The following is a 14,925-nucleotide window of genomic DNA, read 5'->3' as shown; positions in this document are numbered from 1 at the left end:
CTATACAGTAAAATATAGAGGACAAGCAGCGTGTCTGATTATACAGTAAAATATCAAGCAGTGTTTCTGACTATACAGTAAAATATCAAGCAGCGTGTCTGACTATACAGTAAAATATCAAGGACAAGCAGCATGTCTGACTATACAGTAAAATTTCAAGCAGTGTGTCTGACTATACAGTAAAATATCAAGGACAAGCAGTGTGTCTGACTATACAGTAAAATATCAAGCAGTGTGTCTGACTATACAGTAAAATATCAAGCAGTGTGTCTGACTATCCAGTAAAATATCTAGCAGTGTGTCTGACTATACAGTAAAATATCAAGGACAAGCAGTGTGTCTGACTATACAGTAAAACATCAAGCAGTGTGTCTGACTATACAGTAAAATATCAAGCAGTGTGTCTGACTATACAGTAAAATATCAAGGACAAGCAGTGTGTCTGACTATACAGTAAAATATCAAGGACAAGCTGTGTGTCTGACTATACAGTAAAATATCAAGCAGTGTGTCTGACTATACAGTAAAATATCAAGGACAAGCAGTGTGTCTGACTATACAGTAAAACATCAAGCAGTGTGTCTGACTATACAGTAAAATATCAAGCAGTGTGTCTGACTACACAGTAAAATATCAAGCAGTGTGTCTGACCATACAGTAAAATATCAAGCAGCGTGTCTGAATATACAGTAAAAAATCAAGCAGTGTGTCTGACTATACAGTAAAATATCAAGCAGTGTGTCTGACTATACAGTAAAATATAGAGGACAAGCAGCGTGTCTGACTATACAGTAAAATATCAAGGACAAGCAGTGTGTCTGACTATACAGTAAAATATCAAGCAGCGTGTCTGACTATACAGTAAAATATCAAGGACAAGCAGCGTGTCTGACTATACAGTAAAATATCAAGCCGTGTGTCTGACTATACAGTAAAATATCAAGCAGTGTGTCTGACTATACCGTAAAATATCAAGCAGTGTGTCTGACTATATAGTAAAATATCAAGCAGTGTGTCTGACTATACAGAAAAATATCAAGCAGTGTGTCTGACTATACAGTGAAATATCAAGCAGTGTGTCTGACTATACAGTAACATATCAAGCAGTGTGTCTGACTATACAGTAAAATATCAAGGACAAGCAGTGTGTCTGACTATACAGTAAAATATCAAGGACAAGCTGTGTGTCTGACTATACAGTAAAATATCAAGCAGTGTGTCTGACTATACAGTAAAATATCAAGGACAAGCAGTGTGTCTGACTATACAGTAAAACATCAAGCAGTGTGTCTGACTATACAGTAAAATATCAAGCAGTGTGTCTGACTACACAGTAAAATATCAAGCAGTGTGTCTGACCATACAGTAAAATATCAAGCAGCGTGTCTGAATATACAGTAAAAAATCAAGCAGTGTGTCTGACTATACAGTAAAATATCAAGCAGTGTGTCTGACTATACAGTAAAATATCAAGGACAAGCAGCGTGTCTGACTATACAGTAAAATATCAAGGACAAGCAGTGTGTCTGACTATACAGTAAAATATCAAGCAGTTTGTCTGACTATACAGTAAAATATCAAGCACTTTGTCTGACTATACAGTAAAATATCAAGCAGTGTGTCTGACTATTCAGTAAAATATCAAGCAGTATGTCTGACTATACAGTAAAATATCAAGCAGCGTGTCTGACTATACAGTAAAATATCAAGCAGCGTGTCTGACTATACAGTAAAATATCAATTACAAGCAGCGTTTCTGACTATACAGTAAGATATCAAGCAGCGTGTCTGACTATACAGTAAGATATCAAGCAGCGTGTCTGACTATACAGTAAAATATCAAGGACAAGCAGTGTGTCTGACTATACAGTAAAATATCAAGCAGTGTGTCTGACTATACAGTAAAATATCAAGCAGCGTGTCTGACTATACAGTAAAATATCAAGGACAAGCAGTGTGTCTGACTATACAGTAAAATATCAAGCAGCGTGTCTGACTATACAGTAAAATATCAAGCAGCGTGTCTGACTATACAGTAAAACATCAAGCAGCGTGTCTGACTATACAGTAAAATATCAAGCAGTGTGTCTGACTATACAGTAAAATATCAAGCAGTGTGTCTTACTAAACAGTAAAATATCAAGTACAAGCAGCGTGTCTGACTATACAGTAAATTATCAAGCAGTGTGTCTGACTGTACAGTAAAATATCAAGCTGTGCGTCTGACTATACAGTAAAATATCAAGGACAATCAATGTGTCTGACTATACAGTAAAATATCAAGCAGCGTGTCTGACTATACTGTAAAACATCAAGCAGTGTGTCTGACTATACAGTAAAATATCAAGCAGTGTGTCTGACAATACAGTAAAATATCAAGGACAAGCAGTGTGTCTGACTATACAGTAAAATATCAAGCAGCGTGTCTGACTATACAATAAAATATCAAGGACAAGCAGCGTGTCTGAATATACAGTAAAAAATCAAGCAGTGTGTCTGACTATACAGTAAAATATCAAGCAGTGTGTCTGACTATACAGTAAAATATAGAGGACAAGCAGCGTGTCTGATTATACAGTAAAATATCAAGCAGTGTTTCTGACTATACAGTAAAATATCAAGCAGCGTGTCTGACTATACAGTAAAATATCAAGGACAAGCAGCATGTCTGACTATACAGTAAAATTTCAAGCAGTGTGTCTGACTATACAGTAAAATATCAAGGACAAGCAGTGTGTCTGACTATACAGTAAAATATCAAGCAGTGTGTCTGACTATACAGTAAAATATCAAGCAGTGTGTCTGACTATCCAGTAAAATATCTAGCAGTGTGTCTGACTATACAGTAAAATATCAAGGACAAGCAGTGTGTCTGACTATACAGTAAAACATCAAGCAGTGTGTCTGACTATACAGTAAAATATCAAGCAGTGTGTCTGACTATACAGTAAAATATCAAGGACAAGCAGTGTGTCTGACTATACAGTAAAATATCAAGGACAAGCTGTGTGTCTGACTATACAGTAAAATATCAAGCAGTGTGTCTGACTATACAGTAAAATATCAAGGACAAGCAGTGTGTCTGACTATACAGTAAAACATCAAGCAGTGTGTCTGACTATACAGTAAAATATCAAGCAGTGTGTCTGACTACACAGTAAAATATCAAGCAGTGTGTCTGACCATACAGTAAAATATCAAGCAGCGTGTCTGAATATACAGTAAAAAATCAAGCAGTGTGTCTGACTATACAGTAAAATATCAAGCAGTGTGTCTGACTATACAGTAAAATATAGAGGACAAGCAGCGTGTCTGACTATACAGTAAAATATCAAGGACAAGCAGTGTGTCTGACTATACAGTAAAATATCAAGCAGCGTGTCTGACTATACAGTAAAATATCAAGGACAAGCAGCGTGTCTGACTATACAGTAAAATATCAAGCCGTGTGTCTGACTATACAGTAAAATATCAAGCAGTGTGTCTGACTATACCGTAAAATATCAAGCAGTGTGTCTGACTATATAGTAAAATATCAAGCAGTGTGTCTGACTATACAGAAAAATATCAAGCAGTGTGTCTGACTATACAGTGAAATATCAAGCAGTGTGTCTGACTATACAGTAACATATCAAGCAGTGTGTCTGACTATACAGTAAAATATCAAGGACAAGCAGTGTGTCTGACTATACAGTAAAATATCAAGGACAAGCTGTGTGTCTGACTATACAGTAAAATATCAAGCAGTGTGTCTGACTATACAGTAAAATATCAAGGACAAGCAGTGTGTCTGACTATACAGTAAAACATCAAGCAGTGTGTCTGACTATACAGTAAAATATCAAGCAGTGTGTCTGACTACACAGTAAAATATCAAGCAGTGTGTCTGACCATACAGTAAAATATCAAGCAGCGTGTCTGAATATACAGTAAAAAATCAAGCAGTGTGTCTGACTATACAGTAAAATATCAAGCAGTGTGTCTGACTATACAGTAAAATATCAAGGACAAGCAGCGTGTCTGACTATACAGTAAAATATCAAGGACAAGCAGTGTGTCTGACTATACAGTAAAATATCAAGCAGTTTGTCTGACTATACAGTAAAATATCAAGCACTTTGTCTGACTATACAGTAAAATATCAAGCAGTGTGTCTGACTATTCAGTAAAATATCAAGCAGTATGTCTGACTATACAGTAAAATATCAAGCAGCGTGTCTGACTATACAGTAAAATATCAAGCAGCGTGTCTGACTATACAGTAAAATATCAATTACAAGCAGCGTTTCTGACTATACAGTAAGATATCAAGCAGCGTGTCTGACTATACAGTAAGATATCAAGCAGCGTGTCTGACTATACAGTAAAATATCAAGGACAAGCAGTGTGTCTGACTATACAGTAAAATATCAAGCAGTGTGTCTGACTATACAGTAAAATATCAAGCAGCGTGTCTGACTATACAGTAAAATATCAAGGACAAGCAGTGTGTCTGACTATACAGTAAAATATCAAGCAGCGTGTCTGACTATACAGTAAAATATCAAGCAGCGTGTCTGACTATACAGTAAAACATCAAGCAGCGTGTCTGACTATACAGTAAAATATCAAGCAGTGTGTCTGACTATACAGTAAAATATCAAGCAGTGTGTCTTACTAAACAGTAAAATATCAAGTACAAGCAGCGTGTCTGACTATACAGTAAATTATCAAGCAGTGTGTCTGACTGTACAGTAAAATATCAAGCTGTGCGTCTGACTATACAGTAAAATATCAAGGACAATCAATGTGTCTGACTATACAGTAAAATATCAAGCAGCGTGTCTGACTATACTGTAAAACATCAAGCAGTGTGTCTGACTATACAGTAAAATATCAAGCAGTGTGTCTGACAATACAGTAAAATATCAAGGACAAGCAGTGTGTCTGACTATACAGTAAAATATCAAGCAGCGTGTCTGACTATACAGTAAAATATCAAGCAGTGTGTCTGACTATACAGTAAAATATCAAGCAGTGTGTCTGACTATACAATAAAATATCAAGGACAAGCAGCGTGTCTGACTATACAGTAAAATATCAATCAGTGTGTCTGAATATACAGTAAAATATCAAGGACAAGCAGTGTGTCTGACTATACAGTAAAATATCAAGCAGTGTGTCTGACTATACAGTAAAATATCAAGCAGTGTGTCTGACTATACAGTAAAATATCAAGGACAAGCAGCGTGTCTGACTATACAGTAAAATATCAAGCAGTGTATCTGACTATACAGTAAAATATCAAGGACAAGCAGCGTGTCTGACTATACAGTAAAATATCAAGCAGCGTGTCTGACTATACAGTAAAATATCAAGCAGTGTGTCTGACTATACAGTGAAATATCAAGCAGTGTGTCTGACTATACAGTAAAATATCAAGCAGCGTGTCTGACTATACAGTAAAATATCAAGCAGCGTGTCTGACTATACAGTAAAATATCAAGGACAAGCTATGTGTCTGACTATACAGTAAAATATCAAGGACAAGCTGTGTGTCTGACTATACAGTAAAATATCAAGGACAAGCTGTGTGTCTGATTATACAGTAAAATATCAAGCAGTGTTTCTGACTATACAGTAAAATATCAAGCAGCGTGTCTGACTATACAGTAAAATATCAAGGACAAGCAGCATGTCTGACTATACAGTAAAATATCAAGCAGTGTGTCTGACTATACAGTAAAATATCAAGGACAAGCAGTGTGTCTGACTATACAGTAAAATATCAAGCAGTGTGTCTGACTATACAGTAAAATATCAAGCAGTGTCTCTGACTATACAGTAAAATATCTAGCAGTGTGTCTGACTATACAGTAAAATATCAAGGACAAGCAGTCTGTCTGACTATACAGTAAAATATCAAGCAGCGTGTCTGACTATACAGTAAAACATCAAGCAGCGTGTCTGACTATACAGTAAAATATCAAGCAGTGTGTCTGACTATACAGTAAAATATCAAGCAGTGTGTCTGACTAAACAGTAAAATATCAAGTACAAGCAGCGTGTCTGACTATACAGTAAATTATCAAGCAGAGTGTCTGACTGTACAGTAAAATATCAAGCTGTGCGTCTGACTATACAGTAAAATATCAAGGACAATCAATGTGTCTGACTATACAGTAAAATATCAAGCAGCGTGTCTGACTATACTGTAAAACATCAAGCAGTGTGTCTGACTATACAGTAAAATATCAAGCAGTGTTTCTGACAATACAGTAAAATATCAAGGACAAGCAGTGTGTCTGACTATACAGTAAAATATCAAGCAGCGTGTCTGACTATACAGTAAAATATCAAGCAGTGTGTCTGACTATACATTAAAATATCAAGCAGTGTGTCTGACTATACAATAAAATATCAAGGACAAGCAGCGTGTCTGACTATACAGTAAAATATCAATCAGTGTGTCTGAATATACAGTAAAATATCAAGGACAAGCAGTGTGTCTGACTATACAGTAAAATATCAAGCAGTGTGTCTGACTATACAGTAAAATATCAAGCAGTGTGTCTGACTATACAGTAAAATATCAAGGACAAGCAGCGTGTCTGACTATACAGTAAAATATCAAGCAGTGTATCTGACTATACAGTAAAATATCAAGGACAAGCAGCGTGTCTGACTATACAGTAAAATATCAAGCAGCGTGTCTGACTATACAGTAAAATATCAAGCAGTGTGTCTGACTATACAGTGAAATATCAAGCAGTGTGTCTGACTATACAGTAAAATATCAAGCAGCGTGTCTGACTATACAGTAAAATATCAAGCAGCGTGTCTGACTATACAGTAAAATATCAAGGACAAGCTATGTGTCTGACTATACAGTAAAATATCAAGGACAAGCTGTGTGTCTGACTATACAGTAAAATATCAAGGACAAGCTGTGTGTCTGATTATACAGTAAAATATCAAGCAGTGTTTCTGACTATACAGTAAAATATCAAGCAGCGTGTCTGACTATACAGTAAAATATCAAGGACAAGCAGCATGTCTGACTATACAGTAAAATATCAAGCAGTGTGTCTGACTATACAGTAAAATATCAAGTACAAGCAGCGTTTCTGACTATACAGTAAGATATCAAGCAGCGTGTCTGACTATACAGTAAGATATCAAGCAGCGTGTCTGACTATACAGTAAAATATCAAGGACAAGCAGTGTGTCTGACTATACAGTAAAATATCAAGCAGTGTGTCTGACTATACAGTAAAATATCAAGCAGCGTGTCTGACTATACAGTAAAATATCAAGGACAAGCAGTGTGTCTGACTATACAGTAAAATATCAAGCAGCGTGTCTGACTATACAGTAAAATATCAAGCAGCGTGTCTGACTATACAGTAAAACATCAAGCAGCGTGTCTGACTATACAGTAAAATATCAAGCAGCGTGTCTGACTATACAGTAAAATATCAAGCAGTGTGTCTGACTAATCAGTAAAATATCAAGTACAAGCAGCGTGTCTGACTATACAGTAAATTATCAAGCAGTGTGTCTGACTGTACAGTAAAATATCAAGCTGTGCGTCTGACTATACAGTAAAATATCAAGGACAATCAATGTGTCTGACTATACAGTAAAATATCAAGCAGCGTGTCTGACTATACTGTAAAACATCAAGCAGTGTGTCTGACTATACAGTAAAATATCAAGCAGTGTGTCTGACAATACAGTAAAATATCAAGGACAAGCAGTGTGTCTGACTATACAGTAAAATATCAAGCGCGTGTCTGACTATACAGTAAAATATCAAGCAGTGTGTCTGACTATACAGTAAAATATCAAGCAGTGTGTCTGACTATACAATAAAATATCAAGGACAAGCAGCGTGTCTGACTATACAGTAAAATATCAATCAGTGTGTCTGAATATACAGTAAAATATCAAGGACAAGCAGTGTGTCTGACTATACAGTAAAATATCAAGCAGTGTGTCTGACTATACAGTAAAATATCAAGGACAAGCAGCGTGTCTGACTATACAGTAAAATATCAAGCAGTGTATCTGACTATACAGTAAAATATCAAGGACAAGCAGCGTGTCTGACTATACAGTAAAATATCAAGCAGCGTGTCTGACTATACAGTAAAATATCAAGCAGTGTGTCTGACTATACAGTAAAATATCAAGCAGTTTGTCTGAAACTACAGTAAAATATCAAGCAGCGTGTCTGACTATACAGTAAAATATCAAGCAGCGTGTCTGACTATACAGTAAAATATCAAGGACAAGCTATGTGTCTGACTATACAGTAAAATATCAAGGACAAGCTGTGTGTCTGACTATACAGTAAAATATCAAGGACAAGCTGTGTGTCTGATTATACAGTAAAATATCAAGCAGTGTTTCTGACTATACAGTAAAATATCAAGCAGCGTGTCTGACTATACAGTAAAATATCAAGGACAAGCAGCATGTCTGACTATACAGTAAAATATCAAGCAGTGTGTCTGACTATACAGTAAAATATCAAGGACAAGCAGTGTGTCTGACTATACAGTAAAATATCAAGCAGTGTGTCTGACTATACAGTAAAATATCAAGCAGTGTGTCTGACTATACAGTAAAATATCTAGCAGTGTGTCTGACTATACAGTAAAATATCAAGGACAAGCAGTCTGTCTGACTATACAGTAAAATATCAAGCAGTGTGTCTGACTATACAGTAAAATATCAAGCAGTGTGTCTGACTATACAGTAAAATATCAAGGACAAGCAGTGTGTCTGACTATACAGTAAAATATCAAGGACAAGCTGTGTGTCTGACTATACAGTAAAATATCAAGCAGTGTGTCTGACTATACAGTAAAATATCAAGGACAAGCAGTGTGTCTGACTATACAGTAAAACATCAAGCAGTGTGTCTGACTATACAGTAAAATATCAAGCAGTGTGTCTGACTACACAGTAAAATATCAAGCAGTGTGTCTGACCATACAGTAAAATATCAAGCAGCGTGTCTGAATATACAGTAAAAAATCAAGCAGTGTGTCTGACTATACAGTAAAATATCAAGCAGTGTGTCTGACTATACAGTAAAATATCAAGGACAAGCAGCGTGTCTGACTATACAGTAAAATATCAAGGACAAGCAGTGTGTCTGACTATACAGTAAAATATCAAGCAGTGTGTCTGTCTATACAGTAAAATATCAAGCAGTGTGTCTGACTATACAGTAAAATATCAAGCAGTGTGTCTGACTATACAGTAAAACATCAAGGACAAGCAGTGTGTCTGACTATACAGTAAAATATCAAGGACAAGCTGTGTGTCTGACTATACAGTAAAATATCAAGCAGTGTGTCTGACTATACAGTAAAATATCAAGGACAAGCAGTGTGTCTGACTATACAGTAAAACATCAAGCAGTGTGTCTGACTATACAGTAAAATATCAAGCAGTGTGTCTGACTACACAGTAAAATATCAAGCAGTGTGTCTGACTATACAGTAAAATATCAAGCAGCGTGTCTGAATATACAGTAAAAAATCAAGCAGTGTGTCTGACTATACAGTAAAATATCAAGCAGTGTGTCTGACTATACAGTAAAATATCAAGGACAAGCAGCGTGTCTGACTATACAGTAAAATATCAAGGACAAGCAGTGTGTCTGACTATACAGTAAAATATCAAGCAGTGTGTCTGACTATACAGTAAAATATCAAGCAGTTTGTCTGACTATACAGTAAAATATCAAGCAGCGTGTCTGACTATACAGTAAAAGATCAAGCAGCGTGTCTGACTATACAGTAAAATATCAAGGACAAGCAGCGTGTCTGACTATACAGTAAGATATCAAGCAGCGTATCTGAATATACAGTAATATAATAAGGACAAGCAGCGTGTCTGACTATACAGTAAAATATCAAGCAGCGTGTCTGACTATACAGTACAATATCAAGGACAAGCAGTGTGTCTGACTATACAGTAAAATATCAAGCAGTGTGTCTGACTATACAGTAAAATATCAAGCAGCGTGTCTGACTATACGGTAAATATCAAGGACAAGCAGTGTATCTGACTATACAGTAAAATATCAAGCAGTGTGTCTGAGTATACAGTAAAATATCAAGGACAAGCTGTGTGTCTGACTATACAGTAAAATATCAAGCAGTGTGTCTGACTATACAGTAAAATATCAAGCAGTGTGTTTGACTATACAGTAAAATATCAAGCAGCGTGTCTGACTATACAGTAAAATATCAAGGACAAGCAGCGTGTCTGACTATACAGTAAAATATCAAGCCGTGTGTCTGACTATACAGTAAAATATCAAGCAGTGTGTCTGACTATACCGTAAAATATGAAGCAGTGTGTCTGACTATACAGTAAAATATCAAGCAGTGTGTCTGACTATACAGTAAAATATCAAGCAGTGTCTCTGACTATACAGTAAAATATCTAGCAGTGTGTCTGACTATACAGTAAAATATCAAGGACAAGCAGTCTGTCTGACTATACAGTAAAATATCAAGCAGTGTGTCTGACTATACAGTAAAATATCAAGCAGTGTGTCTGACTATACAGTAAAATATCAAGGACAAGCAGTGTGTCTGACTATACAGTTTAATATCAAGGACAAGCTGTGTGTCTGACTATACAGTAAAATATCAAGCAGTGTGTCTGACTATACAGTAAAATATCAAGGACAAGCAGTGTGTCTGACTATACAGTAAAACATCAAGCAGTGTGTCTGACTATACAGTAAAATATCAAGCAGTGTGTCTGACTACACAGTAAAATATCAAGCAGTGTGTCTGACCATACAGTAAAATATCAAGCAGCGTGTCTGAATATACAGTAAAAAATCAAGCTGTGTGTCTGACTATACAGTAAAATATCAAGCAGTTTGTCTGACTATACAGTAAAATATCAAGCACTTTGTCTGACTATACAGTAAAATATCAAGCAGTGTGTCTGACTATTCAGTAAAATATCAAGCAGTATGTCTGACTATACAGTAAAATATCAAGCAGCGTGTCTGACTATACAGTAAAAAATCAAGCAGCGTGTCTGACTATACAGTAAAATATCAAGTACAAGCAGCGTTTCTGACTATACAGTAAGATATCAAGCAGCGTGTCTGACTATACAGTAAGATATCAAGCAGCGTGTCTGACTATACAGTAAAATATCAAGGACAAGCAGTGTGTCTGACTATACAGTAAAATATCAAGCAGTGTGTCTGACTATACAGTAAAATATCAAGCAGCGTGTCTGACTATACAGTAAAATATCAAGGACAAGCAGTGTGTCTGACTATACAGTAAAATATCAAGCAGCGTGTCTGACTATACAGTAAAATATCAAGCAGCGTGTCTGACTATACAGTAAAACATCAAGCAGCGTGTCTGACTATACAGTAAAATATCAAGCAGCGTGTCTGACTATACAGTAAAATATCAAGCAGTGTGTCTGACTAAACAGTAAAATATCAAGTACAAGCAGCGTGTCTGACTATACAGTAAATTATCAAGCAGTGTGTCTGACTGTACAGTAAAATATCAAGCTGTGCGTCTGACTATACAGTAAAATATCAAGGACAATCAATGTGTCTGACTATACAGTAAAATATCAAGCAGCGTGTCTGACTATACTGTAAAACATCAAGCAGTGTGTCTGACTATACAGTAAAATATCAAGCAGTGTGTCTGACAATACAGTAAAATATCAAGGACAAGCAGTGTGTCTGACTATACAGTAAAATATCAAGCGCGTGTCTGACTATACAGTAAAATATCAAGCAGTGTGTCTGACTATACAGTAAAATATCAAGCAGTGTGTCTGACTATACAATAAAATATCAAGGACAAGCAGCGTGTCTGACTATACAGTAAAATATCAATCAGTGTGTCTGAATATACAGTAAAATATCAAGGACAAGCAGTGTGTCTGACTATACAGTAAAATATCAAGCAGTGTGTCTGACTATACAGTAAAATATCAAGGACAAGCAGCGTGTCTGACTATACAGTAAAATATCAAGCAGTGTATCTGACTATACAGTAAAATATCAAGGACAAGCAGCGTGTCTGACTATACAGTAAAATATCAAGCAGCGTGTCTGACTATACAGTAAAATATCAAGCAGTGTGTCTGACTATACAGTAAAATATCAAGCAGTTTGTCTGACTATACAGTAAAATATCAAGCAGCGTGTCTGACTATACAGTAAAATATCAAGCAGCGTGTCTGACTATACAGTAAAATATCAAGGACAAGCTATGTGTCTGACTATACAGTAAAATATCAAGGACAAGCTGTGTGTCTGACTATACAGTAAAATATCAAGGACAAGCACTATGTCTGACTATACAGTAAAATATCAAGCAGTGTGTCTGACTATACAGTAAAATATCAAGGACAAGCAGTGTGTCTGACTATACAGTAAAATATCAAGCAGTGTGTCTGACTATACAGTAAAATATCAAGCAGTGTGTCTGACTATACAGTAAAATATCTAGCAGTGTGTCTGACTATACAGTAAAATATCAAGGACAAGCAGTCTGTCTGACTATACAGTAAAATATCAAGCAGTGTGTCTGACTATACAGTAAAATATCAAGCAGTGTGTCTGACTATACAGTAAAATATCAAGGACAAGCAGTGTGTCTGACTATACAGTAAAATATCAAGGACAAGCTGTGTGTCTGACTATACAGTAAAATATCAAGCAGTGTGTCTGACTATACAGTAAAATATCAAGGACAAGCAGTGTGTCTGACTATACAGTAAAACATCAAGCAGTGTGTCTGACTATACAGTAAAATATCAAGCAGTGTGTCTGACTACACAGTAAAATATCAAGCAGTGTGTCTGACCATACAGTAAAATATCAAGCAGCGTGTCTGAATATACAGTAAAAAATCAAGCAGTGTGTCTGACTATACAGTAAAATATCAAGCAGTGTGTCTGACTATACAGTAAAATATCAAGGACAAGCAGCGTGTCTGACTATACAGTAAAATATCAAGGACAAGCAGTGTGTCTGACTATACAGTAAAATATCAAGCAGTGTGTCTGTCTATACAGTAAAATATCAAGCAGTGTGTCTGACTATACAGTAAAATATCAAGCAGTGTGTCTGACTATACAGTAAAACATCAAGGACAAGCAGTGTGTCTGACTATACAGTAAAATATCAAGGACAAGCTGTGTGTCTGACTATACAGTAAAATATCAAGCAGCGTGTCTGACTATACAGTAAATTATCAAGCAGAGTGTCTGACTGTACAGTAAAATATCAAGCTGTGCGTCTGACTATACAGTAAAATATCAAGGACAATCAATGTGTCTGACTATACAGTAAAATATCAAGCAGCGTGTCTGACTATACTGTAAAACATCAAGCAGTGTGTCTGACTATACAGTAAAATATCAAGCAGTGTTTCTGACAATACAGTAAAATATCAAGGACAAGCAGTGTGTCTGACTATACAGTAAAATATCAAGCAGCGTGTCTGACTATACAGTAAAATATCAAGCAGTGTGTCTGACTATACATTAAAATATCAAGCAGTGTGTCTGACTATACAATAAAATATCAAGGACAAGCAGCGTGTCTGACTATACAGTAAAATATCAATCAGTGTGTCTGAATATACAGTAAAATATCAAGGACAAGCAGTGTGTCTGACTATACAGTAAAATATCAAGCAGTGTGTCTGACTATACAGTAAAATATCAAGCAGTGTGTCTGACTATACAGTAAAATATCAAGGACAAGCAGCGTGTCTGACTATACAGTAAAATATCAAGCAGTGTATCTGACTATACAGTAAAATATCAAGGACAAGCAGCGTGTCTGACTATACAGTAAAATATCAAGCAGCGTGTCTGACTATACAGTAAAATATCAAGCAGTGTGTCTGACTATACAGTGAAATATCAAGCAGTGTGTCTGACTATACAGTAAAATATCAAGCAGCGTGTCTGACTATACAGTAAAATATCAAGCAGCGTGTCTGACTATACAGTAAAATATCAAGGACAAGCTATGTGTCTGACTATACAGTAAAATATCAAGGACAAGCTGTGTGTCTGACTATACAGTAAAATATCAAGGACAAGCTGTGTGTCTGATTATACAGTAAAATATCAAGCAGTGTTTCTGACTATACAGTAAAATATCAAGCAGCGTGTCTGACTATACAGTAAAATATCAAGGACAAGCAGCATGTCTGACTATACAGTAAAATATCAAGCAGTGTGTCTGACTATACAGTAAAATATCAAGTACAAGCAGCGTTTCTGACTATACAGTAAGATATCAAGCAGCGTGTCTGACTATACAGTAAGATATCAAGCAGCGTGTCTGACTATACAGTAAAATATCAAGGACAAGCAGTGTGTCTGACTATACAGTAAAATATCAAGCAGTGTGTCTGACTATACAGTAAAATATCAAGCAGCGTGTCTGACTATACAGTAAAATATCAAGGACAAGCAGTGTGTCTGACTATACAGTAAAATATCAAGCAGCGTGTCTGACTATACAGTAAAATATCAAGCAGCGTGTCTGACTATACAGTAAAACATCAAGCAGCGTGTCTGACTATACAGTAAAATATCAAGCAGCGTGTCTGACTATACAGTAAAATATCAAGCAGTGTGTCTGACTAATCAGTAAAATATCAAGTACAAGCAGCGTGTCTGACTATACAGTAAATTATCAAGCAGTGTGTCTGACTGTACAGTAAAATATCAAGCTGTGCGTCTGACTATACAGTAAAATATCAAGGACAATCAATGTGTCTGACTATACAGTAAAATATCAAGCAGCGTGTCTGACTATACTGTAAAACATCAAGCAGTGTGTCTGACTATACAGTAAAATATCAAGCAGTGTGTCTGACAATACAGTAAAATATCAAGGACAAG

Source organism: Salmo salar, chromosome 10 (assembly GCF_965601325.2).
Source record: "Salmo salar chromosome 10, fSalSal1, whole genome shotgun sequence".
In the NCBI taxonomy this organism is placed as follows: domain Eukaryota; kingdom Metazoa; phylum Chordata; class Actinopteri; order Salmoniformes; family Salmonidae; genus Salmo; species Salmo salar.
Note: the sequence above shows the minus strand (reverse complement) of the source record.